The sequence below is a fragment of the Panthera leo genome, chromosome B3, assembly GCF_018350215.1.
Source record: "Panthera leo isolate Ple1 chromosome B3, P.leo_Ple1_pat1.1, whole genome shotgun sequence".
NCBI classification, from domain to species: Eukaryota; Metazoa; Chordata; class Mammalia; order Carnivora; family Felidae; genus Panthera; species Panthera leo.
In genome coordinates this window covers 88,545,855-88,557,629 of record NC_056684.1, presented here as the reverse complement: position 1 = coordinate 88,557,629, position 11,775 = coordinate 88,545,855, and the positions used below count along the sequence as shown (strand labels likewise).

The 11,775-nt window shown below is 36.2% G+C and overlaps 1 pseudogene; it reads left to right on the top strand.

The window, feature by feature from the left end:
- The first annotated feature begins 579 nt into the window (after positions 1-579).
- LOC122222639 lies at positions 580-1,040 on the top strand (annotated as a pseudogene).
- The last annotated feature ends 10,735 nt before the right edge of the window (positions 1,041-11,775 follow it).

Sequence of the window (11,775 nt, the reverse complement as noted above, 5' to 3'; positions counted from 1 at the left end):
CATTAACAAGAATATTCAATTCATAGTCCTAGTTAAGATGTATTTATTTTTGCCTATAGTGTTTAGAAGAATCTCCTGAGAACCTAGACAAAGAGAGCTAGAAGTGATCTTTTTTTCGTAGTCTCTTACAACTTTTTCCCTGACAAGAACATAACAAAATTATATACTTCAAAAATTGAACTGTTGATTTACTCTAAACCCATTTTAGTATCCCACATAAAATCATTTAGAAACAGCATTTCTACAATGCCCTTATCACGCTATATGGTGCAATAATGAGGCATTTCTCTTTTCTTTACTGGAAATGGCTAAAATAGCATATAATTATGGGAATGTATTATTTTCTAGACTTAAATTGATGCTTTTTGATAGACATACCATACTTTGGGGCATTTGCATTGGACTGGGAGGTAAAGACAGGAATATTAAAAGCATTAAAATTAATTAAATACAAGTTAACGAAATAGAAATCTACCTTGGACATAATTCACAATGTCTTTTACACTGTGTCTTAGCCCATTTAGGCTATAAAATACCACAGACTGGGTGGCTTATAAAAAATAGAAATATGAGAGCAACATGCCTAAGTTTTATTGTGATACTATGACCCATACGTCACCCTCAACTCTCCATCTGTGAGCAAGACACACTGCAGTGGTAGGAAATACAAAGAGGATGTGAAAGACCACAATCAGAAATGGATGGAACAGCATGTTCAGAGTCTGATCTACAAAACAAGGAAAGATCCCTCCTACACCATTCTCTTCTCCTCCTCCTATAGGGGAAATGAGGCCACCTCCCTCTAGTCTCCTTGGTCCTCCTAGCCCTCATCTGATGCCAGCACGCCTTGTGGGGGCCCTTCTGTGATGCCAATGATGGGCCCTCCTCCTCCTGGGATGATGCCAGTGGGAGCTGCTCCTGGAACGAGGCCACCTCTGGGAAGCCACATGCTAATGACACCAGGCCCCCCCAGTGATGAGGCCTCCTGCTGTTTCATCATGGTGCCTACTTGCCCAAGAAGGACTCGATCACACAGATAAGGAGTGAGGGGAACTTCTTTCAATCCATTTTGTATCCCTTGTTCTACTTCACCACATCATGGTGCTATGACTTTGGGTGTTTGCTAACAGCGTGACAAGGAAGACTTTCTCCCTCTTCCTATCAAAGACAGACTAGTTTTGGCAGGGGAATAGATGGACCAGAAAAAAAAAAGCACTTTTCATTTGTACTGTGAAATGTGAAAATAAAATTGTCAACTGTTTTAGTTAAAAATAACACAGAGAAACTTATTTCTCATGTCCTGGAGGCTAGCACAGTCTGAAATCAAGGTGCCACCATGGCCAGGTGAGGGCCTTCTCCAGTCACAATTCTGTCATCGTATGTTGGGCAGAACTGGCAAGCTAGTTCTCTGTGGCTTCCTTTATAAGGACATAATAACATTCATGCAGGCTCTGCCCTCCTGACCTAAACACCTCCCAAAGGCTCTGTACCTCCTAATACCATCACATTGGGCATTACATTTTCAACACATGAATTTGGAGGCGGGGGGTACATACATTCAGATCATAGCACATTGTAACATATATTTTTACCTATACCAGTTCAAATGTAAATGGCACCATTTGTTGTTGTTTTTTTTTAATTAAAGTTTATTTAATTTTGAGAGAGAGAGAGAGAGGAGAGAGGAGGGGAGGGGCAGAGAGAGAGAGAGAGAGAGAGAGACAGAGACAGAATCCCAAGTGGACTCCACACTATCGGCACAGAGCCCAGTGTGGGGCTCAAACTCACAAATCACAAGATCATGCCCTGAGCTGAAATCAAGAATCAGACACTTAACCGGTTGAGTCACCCAGGCACCTGACACCTCCATTTCTTTATGCCAAATAAACCTGAATATACTGAACCAAATTATTTGCAGGAAGCCAGCAAGGCTGATGGAACATCTAATGTGCTAATTAGCTGGCAGAACTTCTCCTCTAATGGCACATCTTCTCCCATTCAAAATAACCATGACAAGATTGGAGCAAATCACATCTGTCACCTGTTAAGATTATCATAATATTCTGGCTAAAAATGCCTTTGCAAGTACTATTATATTCTCTGGACAGTTTAGAAAAGCATAGTCATGATATTTTCCTATGTAGTAGCATTAAATTGTTTCATAAGTAACCATTACAGAAAAGTGGAAAAAATGCACAATTTGTACATAATACATGGCTGTTAGAGTTGATCAAATAGGAAGCAGTTTTAAATGCAATATATTCCTTCACTCTTTCCTAGAAGGGATACACACAATTATTCTAGAAAGTTAGTTAAACTAGCTTTGATTCTTTCCCTAAGTTGTAAAGTTCTTCATTTCAACCTTTTGGAAATTGTATAAGCTAACATAACTCCTAATATCACAATTTCTATTGTAATTTCTGGATATAAACATTTATATAGCATTTTTTGAAAATTAAACTACATAAAAATATTAGTAAAAATTTATGGTAAGATTTTCACAGAAGGCAATGACAACTTGCCCTTTCCTACTTTACATCCTGGACTGCCCCTTAGACAGCATGGGGGATGGGGGTAAAAATTAAAGTACAGGAAGAATGAAACCTGAGTTTTAACCCCTACTCAACCACTGGCATACCTAAAGAATTGGCCTAGTGGATTGTGGACTGCAATAGTAAGAGCAACCTTTATATATTTGACAGGTTGTCTTATACAAAAGATATTAGACTTTATGTGCCTCCAAAGGTCTTTTGATTCAAGATGAGAATGCTTTCTAGATATCAAACCTAAAAGGGCTACCCCTAAGAAGTAATGAAATCGTCAGTATTCCCAGGTCGTCAAACCAGGTTTCTAGCAACTTAGATACCTCAGTGTTCCACTCTAAATATGAGAGTCACTGATTCTATGATGTTTTCTGAGCCTCAATTTACTCATCTCAGAGAGAAGAAGACATAAGAGCTAAAGAGTAACACAGTCAAATTTAAAATTGGGATACCCCTATCTCAATAAAGAGATAAAGAGACAAAAAAATATGAGTTCTGTTATAGAAACCCCAGTAGGCACCTCCACTAGAAAGAGCTTCATCCTAATGTATAACAATTGCTAACTCATAGTTTCCTTATGCTGATTGTGCGTGTGTGGTTAAATTAGAGGGGAAAAAACACAATAATTCATTACTTTTGGCTTAGTATCTCATTATCATTGTTGCCTGTCTAGAACTTGTTAAACTTTTGGTCACTGAATTTTTTGCTGTGTTGACTGATTTCACATAAAAATGATACACAATGAAATAAGAAATGAAGTATTTCAAAATTCCTGTTTAATCTGAATTGGTTTTCTTATGCATTATGGCTAAATAATGCATTTCTTTGTAATTGATACAAGATTTTCAAATGTGGAATACTTTTATTATGGGTTATATGTTCAAATAAGGTATGTATAGGCGTGGCTTGGTCGGTTGAGCATCTGACTTTAGCTCAGGTCATGATCTCATGGCTCGTGAGTTCAAGCCCCACTTGGGGCTCTGTGCTGACAGCTGACAACCTGTTTCAGATTCTGTGTCTCCCTTGCTCTCTGCCCCTCCCCTACTGTGCTCTCTCAAAAATAAACAGTTTTTTAAAAAATAGGGTGAGTATAGTTAATACTGACAACATTTTACATATAAAGTAGCATCTTGATATATACCATAAATCTCCCGATTACTTATGAAACTATTCAATGGGACAGCATACATATCTACATAACATGTAGCCTTTTAAAGCTGGATATGAGTATTTGTACGAAGACTATTATCATAGATTAATAAATGTTTATTACTTCTCATTCCAGATCTTTTGACCCATCCCACCTGACACTTTAGATGATATTAATCAATAAGTGCTGAAACACAACAGATTTACTTTACTTCTTTCCCCAGCACTTTTTCTTCTGTAGATATCCACATTTTGAAAAAAACTTGTCTTTATCCATAAACTCAAACAAAATATTTAATCCTCTAAAATTATATTCTTGGCAGTAAACTATACATTAAAATCACCTTAATGCTCAATCTGTTTCTTTTCCATAATCCCAAGCATCTGACTTTCACTCAGCGGGACAACTTATGCTGTTCATTCTAGAATGTGCTTTCCTCCTTTGTCAGCCAGGCCAGCTGTTACTTATCTTTAAAGGCCTAGTTCAAATGTCAACATGATGCAACTTGCCTCAAAACCTTCAGGGATAAGTAGTTGCTTCATCATCCATATTTCTAAAGAGTGTTATATTTATCTGCAAGTGCACTTTTGTTCTGTTAGAAATTTAACACTTAAAACAGTTGTCAATTACATTACAGTGCAATGAATTTTGTAACTTACCATCATTCTACATTCCTAACCATTATCCCAGAGAAAACCATAGCAAAACAAAATTTAAACTAAATGTATTATTTTTTTTAATTGATGTATAACAAATTACCATAAATTTAATGGCTGAGGTGCACCTGGGTGGCTCAGTCAGTTAACTGTCCAACTTCAGCTCAGGTCATGATCTCGAGGTTCGTGAGTTCCAGCTCCACATTGAGCAGCTCAGAGCCTGGAGCCTGCTTCAGATTCTGTGTCTCCCTCTCTCTCTGCCCCTCCCCCACTCATGCTGTGTGTCTCTCTCTCAAAAATAAATATTAAAACAAATAAATAAATAAATTTAATGGCTTAAAACAATATCTGTTTATTATCTCACAATATCTATATATCTGGCTCTCTGTCAGGGTCTCCCCAAGCTGAAATCCCATGGCCATCATGGGCACTTCATAACATAAATGTGTTTCTTTAAGGTGAGCAGGACTGCATCTCTCTGACTTCTTCTGTCTCTAACCTCTAAACTCCTTTTTAGGAGCTCATATGATTAGGTCAGGCCCAATCGGGATATTAGTTCTGATGAACTCAATTGATTAAAACTTTAATTACATCTGCAAAACCCCTCTTGCCATATAATCTAACATAATCATGAAAGTGATATCCCAAGCTGACCACAAGGGAGCGTAGTGGAGTAGTCTGCCCCAGCTGAGAATTTTCTGTGACATTGTTTAGAATTGCTGTTCAATGATAATATAAAGAATGACTTTTGATAGTTTCAGTATATTTTTAACTTCACAGATAATGCACTCCCTTTTGCCTGCATTCTGGATACACTGCTCTGACCATTTTCCCCATAGTGCTTCCTATTTGTGGTATCAAAAATTTACTTAATGGGATATTAAATATAGCTCAGGATTTTTTTTTCCAGAAAGAATATGAAAAGTGCCAACTGGTTATTTTATCTTAGCTGTATATGAAAAAAATATAGAGAGAAAGTACAACTACAGGAGAGACTATTAATTTTTTATCAGAATTTAAAGGAAATATAAAAAACAAGGACTTGTTTAAAATATAGAATTGTTTCACACCTAGCCTTTCCAGACAGCACAACTTTCTCAAAGTAAGAAATGGCATCTGCACAAAGATCAAATCAGGGCTCTTTTTGCAAAATGTGGCCTCAGGATAAATTTCAGATTGAGAGAGCATCTGTAAAACCCTTTGTTAAGGCTTCAGAAAGATTTAGGCAGTTCCTTGTAGACCTTCTCCACTAAGGAAAAAAAAAAAAATGACTTCTAAGAATAATAAGGGCATGCCTTCTCTACCCTCTTAGCTAGATAAAATTTTTCCAAAATCTTAAGGGTATGCTTCTTAGATTTTCTTGCCTAGAAAAAAGGTCTGCTATGAATCTAAGGAATTATCTTTTAGATACTGTTTACTAGACAATGATTCTATAAAATTGTGAGCTACAGAAGGTACCCTCTCAGAAAAAAAAAAATGTGGGTGTGGGTCCACAATGTGCAATGGAACAGACTTACAACTTGATACATAAAAATGAACACTATTTTAAAATAATTTGTGCCAACTTGTACCAAAAGAGACAGCTACAACGAAAAGATGTTTCAGGCCCTTCAAATTTCTATGAGCAAGAAGCAAGCTGTAAAATTTACTCAGCTGAGAGCTTGGGCATTTCTTACGGAAAACAAGGAATGATTCAGTTTGGACCCCAGAGGATAGAGCCCAAACCAGAAGGAAGCAATCCTAGGGGGCAGAACTGGGCCTTAATCAGTGTGTGGGAAGCAGGTAAATTGTCTCTTTTAATGTACAGATTCAGATTAAGAAGCACCTTATTTGAGGGGCGCCTGGGTGGCTCAGTTGGTTAAGCGGCCGACTTCGGCTCAGGTCATGATCTTGCGGTCCGTGAGTTCGAGCCCCGCGTTGGGCTCTGTGCTGACACCTCAGAGCCTGGAGCCTGTTTCGGATTCTGTGTCTCCCTCTCTCTGACCCTCCCCCATTCATGCTTTGTCTCTCTCTGTCTCAAAAATAAACATTAAAAAAATAATAATAAAAAATAAAAAAAATAAAAAAAAAGAAGCACCTTATTTGAGGAGTCTCATTCACACCTGGACCTTATTTAGATAATGAAATTGTAGGCTTTATACCTGATTGTGATAATATGAGATAATACCTTGGGAATCTTTGGAGGGACTGAGTATATTTTGCACTTGGGAGGGAAGGGAATCATTAGAACCCAAAGGGAGGACTGTGGAAGTTAGTCTCCAATGACTACCACCCCACTCTCGCAGTGAACCACACCTCCAAACATTCACTCCCCAAAGTGATGGACACCACCTACATTGAATATACAACATTAGCTGTATATTGCAAAAGATGGGCACCACCTACATTGAATATACAGCTAATGCTGTATATTCCATAGATTGCAAAAGAATTACACTCCATGACTTCCCAAAAAACCTTGCATCTTCTGTATAGATTTCTTGAAATGTTTACACGGTATGCTCCACTTTAGAATCCAGGTGCCATGTTGTATGAAGTGCAAGCCATGCAGAAAGACCAAGCGTAGATCTCCTGTAAATATTCCCAGCTGAGTTCCCAGGCCACAGCAAGCATCATCTGCCAGCCATGTGAAGGAACAGTCAAGCTCAATGGTTGTAGCCCCAATCAGGAAATGCCTACCGCCACATGGAAGACTCAAAGCAAGAACAATCTATCTGGAGTGAGTCAACCCACAGAATCTTTAGAGGTAATAGTAATTTTTGTTTAAACCAGGGAACAGAACATTTTTTCTTCTTTACTTTTTAAACAATTACTTTATTTTATTTTTTTAAATGCTTATTTATTTTAAGAGAGGGGGGCAATGGAAGGGGAGAGAGAGAATCCCAAGCAGGCTCCACACTGTCAGCACAGAGCCTGTCATGGGGATCGAACCCACAAACCATGAGATATTGACTTGAGCCGATATCAAGAGTCGGATGATTAACCAATTGAGCCACCCAGGCATCCCTAAACAATTATTTTAAAATGTAAAACATTTGGAGTGCCTGGATAGCTCAGTCAGTTAAGCGTCTGACTTCGGCTCAGGTGATGATCTCACATTTCGTGACTTTGAGCCTGGTTTTGGGCTCTGTGCTGACAGCTCAGAGCCTGGAGCCTGCTTCAGATTCTGTGTCTCCCTCTCTCTCTGCCCCTCCCCCATTCATGCTCTGTCTCTGTCTCAAAAATAAATAAACATTAAAAAAATTTAAAAAAAAAATAAAAAATAAATTATGTATTCATAAAAAATAAATCCTAATGTAATACATACTCAATGTTTTAAAAATATACTGACAAAAATATCTTCCTAGTGGTAATTATTACCTTTATGTTGATTTAGAATGTACCCTAGAGCCAACAACAAAAAACAGAAAACCAACTACTGATCATGCTACTACATGCATGGACTTCAAAAATACTACATACTAAATTAAAGAATTCAAATGCATATGATTACATATTGTATGGTTCCATCTTTATGAAATTTCCAGAAAAGGAAAATCTAGAGAGAGCAGATTAGGAGTTACCAAGGCTAGGGATGGGAGCAGAGTTAACTGAAAACTGCCATGAGAGAAATTTGGGGTTGATAGAATATTCCAAAACTAGAATGTAGTAATGGTTGTAAAATTTTTTAAAGTTACTAAAAATCATTAAATTGTACAATTAAAATGCATGAATTTGGGGGAACCTACGTTGCTCCATCGGTTAAACATCTGAGTCTTGATATCATGATCTCACAGTTCATGAGTTCAAGCCCCACATTCAAGATGGGGATTTTCTCTCTCCCTCTTTCTCTGCCCCTCTCCTTTTCTATCTAAACAAAAATAAAACAAACAAAACAAACAAAAAATGACAACAAAAACAGCATGAATTTTATGGTATTTAAATTAAATTATGCTTCAATAAATGTATAAAAGTATACCAACCATTGATATTTTCATTGCAGCAATATGGAAAAAAGGCCAATTCCTTTGTGTCAGTGTCAGAAGAAAAAAGCGTTAAAAATATTTTTAGATTTTTTTAAAATGTTTATTTACTTTTGAGAGAGAGAGAGAGAAAGAGTGCAAGCAGGGAAGAGGCAGAGAGAGAGAGAGACACAGAATCTTAAGCAGGCTCCAGGCTCTGAGCTGTCAGCACAGATCCCGACACAGGGCTCGAACTCATGAACTGTGAGATCATGACCTGAGCCAAAGTCAGATACTTAACCAACTGAGGCACCCACGCGCCCCTAAAAATGTTTTTTAATACAAAGATATGCTCTGTGAAATACTGTCAAAAATAAATTTAATGTTCTTTACCATTTTGCAGGTCAAAGTTATTTTCCTTTGAATCAATATGCTTCGCACATTAACAACTATGACCACCATGTCATTATTACTTGAGGAAAAAGCATATTGCAGAGTTAAGACTTTTTATTTCTAGTTACCTCCCCCTGAATAATATTAAGATTTCAGAGAAGTAACAAAGTTTTTGATGAGTCTTAGAAATTCCAGTGGGAAATACAATTCCCAGTTATTTTTTGCCAGTCATTATTCCCAACCATTCTTTAAAATAATAGTAGGCATTACAATACTAATGGAAGTTTAAAAAAAATTGTAATCTTGATATCTGAAGACCTGAGTTAGATTAATAGGGCCTGAAAGCCCACTTCTTTGTAATTATAAATTTTAAATATACAGAAAGTATAAGAACATCAAGCAGTGAATAAAACAAATGATAAAGTAAAATCGATAACTTCATTAACATTTTTAGTGATTCCTTTATATCAAAGATACAAGCATAAGTAATAGCTTAGGTTATAATCTAATTTGCAATTAAACTTTTTTGTATCACTGGGCCCTATACCATTACAGAGAGGTATAAAACTAATGTACATACACATATATGCACAAAATGTCCTATCAATTTGCAAGACTTTAAGTAGCCCCCAACTGCAATGGACCATGTCCAGAGTAAGAACCACTGACAAAATGTGAACTGATGTTTGGTTATTTTAAAAAGGTCAACCTTGTGTATCAGCAGTGGCACATAATACTAAGCAAGACATGAATATTAAAAGCAAAGATTTTGCTTTTCTTTAAAACACATTTGGGCAGGAAAAAAAATCCTTTGATTTATTAAATGTGCTTAACCTCAGTAAGAACTTACATAGAATTATGGTGTCAGTCCTTAACAGAGTCTCTGATAGAATCTAAGTGTTTTCACTTGAGTTGTTCAGAATTTTTTTTTAATTAATAATCCTTCACCCCTGATACCATGATCTTGTTGAGAGCTGGATATACATCCAAGATCCTAGAAAGCAAAAAGACTTGGCATTAATTAAAATAAGAACAAACCCTAAGGACTGAACAGATTGTGAACTACAGATCACAGAAAAATTAAAATGGAGAATGATGACACAAGAAGAATTAAAGAAAAGTGAAAGTTAATAGCAGGATTAAAATGGATTTAGAGAATGTTTGCTTCCAGCCAAGTTGGAGGAACAGAAATTAGATTTATACTCACACTTTAAGACAACCAGAATAAACTGGACAAAATATATAAAATAATGACTTTCAAACATTAGAGAATATGTGGTTAAGGATTGTACTCCCTGTGAGAAGGAAAATTAAGATGAGCCCTAAAATTATACCAGTTTATTGCCCAGACACTCAACAAAGGGAAGAAGAAACCCACAGAAAGTCTGGTAGTCTAATTGAGCTGAGGGAACAAAGTAGAAAAAGATCAGTTTTTGAGAGGTTGAACTATTTACAATACATGGTGCATGGCACCAAAGAATGGAGAACCTTGCAGACAGAGTTCTGGAGATCTTCAGAGACTTCCCTCAAGTCTTTGGCTTAGTGCAGATTTACACATCTGTAAGTGGAAACTACATCATGTGGGAAACAAAATGAGAAGACATAAAAATTCCCAAAGCCCACACAAAGCTAGGAGTAGTTTGTGTTCTTAGCCAGAGCGGTTAGGTTTTATAAGAGATGAAACATCGAATTAAGTTCACAGAAGGCTATTTCTTTAAATGGGATTTAATTACACCAAGGGCCAACAGAAAATTATTCAAAGCAAACCACCACTGATCCAAGTAACTTAACTGCATACCAGAAGAGTATCCAACATTACTTAAAGAAACATAGCAAAATCCCTAACACTCAAAACCCTAACACATAAAAACCACAATACCTTGGATCTGATAATATATTTTGAAACATGCAAGAGAGCAGAAAATATGACCAAATACCAGGAGATAAGTCAAACAATATAAATAGAGGCACAAATGACTGAGGTAATGATATTAGCAGACAAGGGTATTAAAACAACTACTACAAATATTTTTCACATGCTTAAGAATATAGAAATGACCATGATAGGAAAAAAATGGAAGTTATTTTAAAACAACTTATCTTACCCAAATGTAAGATATAGAGATTAATAATTCAATTTCTGATGAAAAGTATGCTGGATAGATTTAACACAAGATTAAAACTTCAGAAGAAAAATAATCCATAAACTTGAAGCAGTAGAAATAGACACTATATGAAATGAAGCATGGAAAGAAAAAAGATTGAGAAAAGAAAAACAAGAGACTGAGTGGATAATATCAAACAGTTAATATGTGCACACAATCAAGGCCTGGGGAAATGAAAGGCAAAAAATATTGAAATAAAGGCCCCAAACTTCCAATTTATGAAAAGTATAAGCCCAAACATTCTAAAAGAAGAATAAACACACAATAAAATACGGAAAGGTAACCATAATCAAATTGCTAAAAACCAAAAAGAAAAAAAATCTTCAAAGCAGATGGGGAAAATATTACATAAAACACAACAAAAATAAGAATCACAGATTTCTCATTAGAAGTAAGGCAAGCTAAAGACAATGAATGATATACTCAATGTGTTAAAATTTTAAAATAAATCTGTTTACCTAAAATTTTATATTCAGAGAAAAAAATCTTTCAAAATGAATATGAAACAAACAAAAAAACTAGTTAAAGAATTAAAAAACTGAAAATATTTGTTTCCAGAAGACCTGCACTGAAATAAATGTTAAAAGAAGTTTTTAATACAGGAAAAAATACTAGGTGAAACCTTCCATTTACCCAAGGGAATGGAAAGCATAGGATATTGTAAATATGTTACTAATGTAAATATTTTCTTATTTTAAAATTATTTGAGGGGCACCTGTTTGGCTCAATTGGTTAAACATCTGACTTCGGCTCGGGTCATGACCTCATAGTTCGTGGGTTCGAGACCCATGTTGGGCTCTGTGCTAACAGCTCGGAGCCTGAAGCCTGCTTCAGATTCTGTGCCCCCCTCTCTCTCTGCCCCCTCCCCTTCTTGTGCTCTATCTCTCAAAAATAAATAAACAAACATTAATTTTTTAAAAATTATTT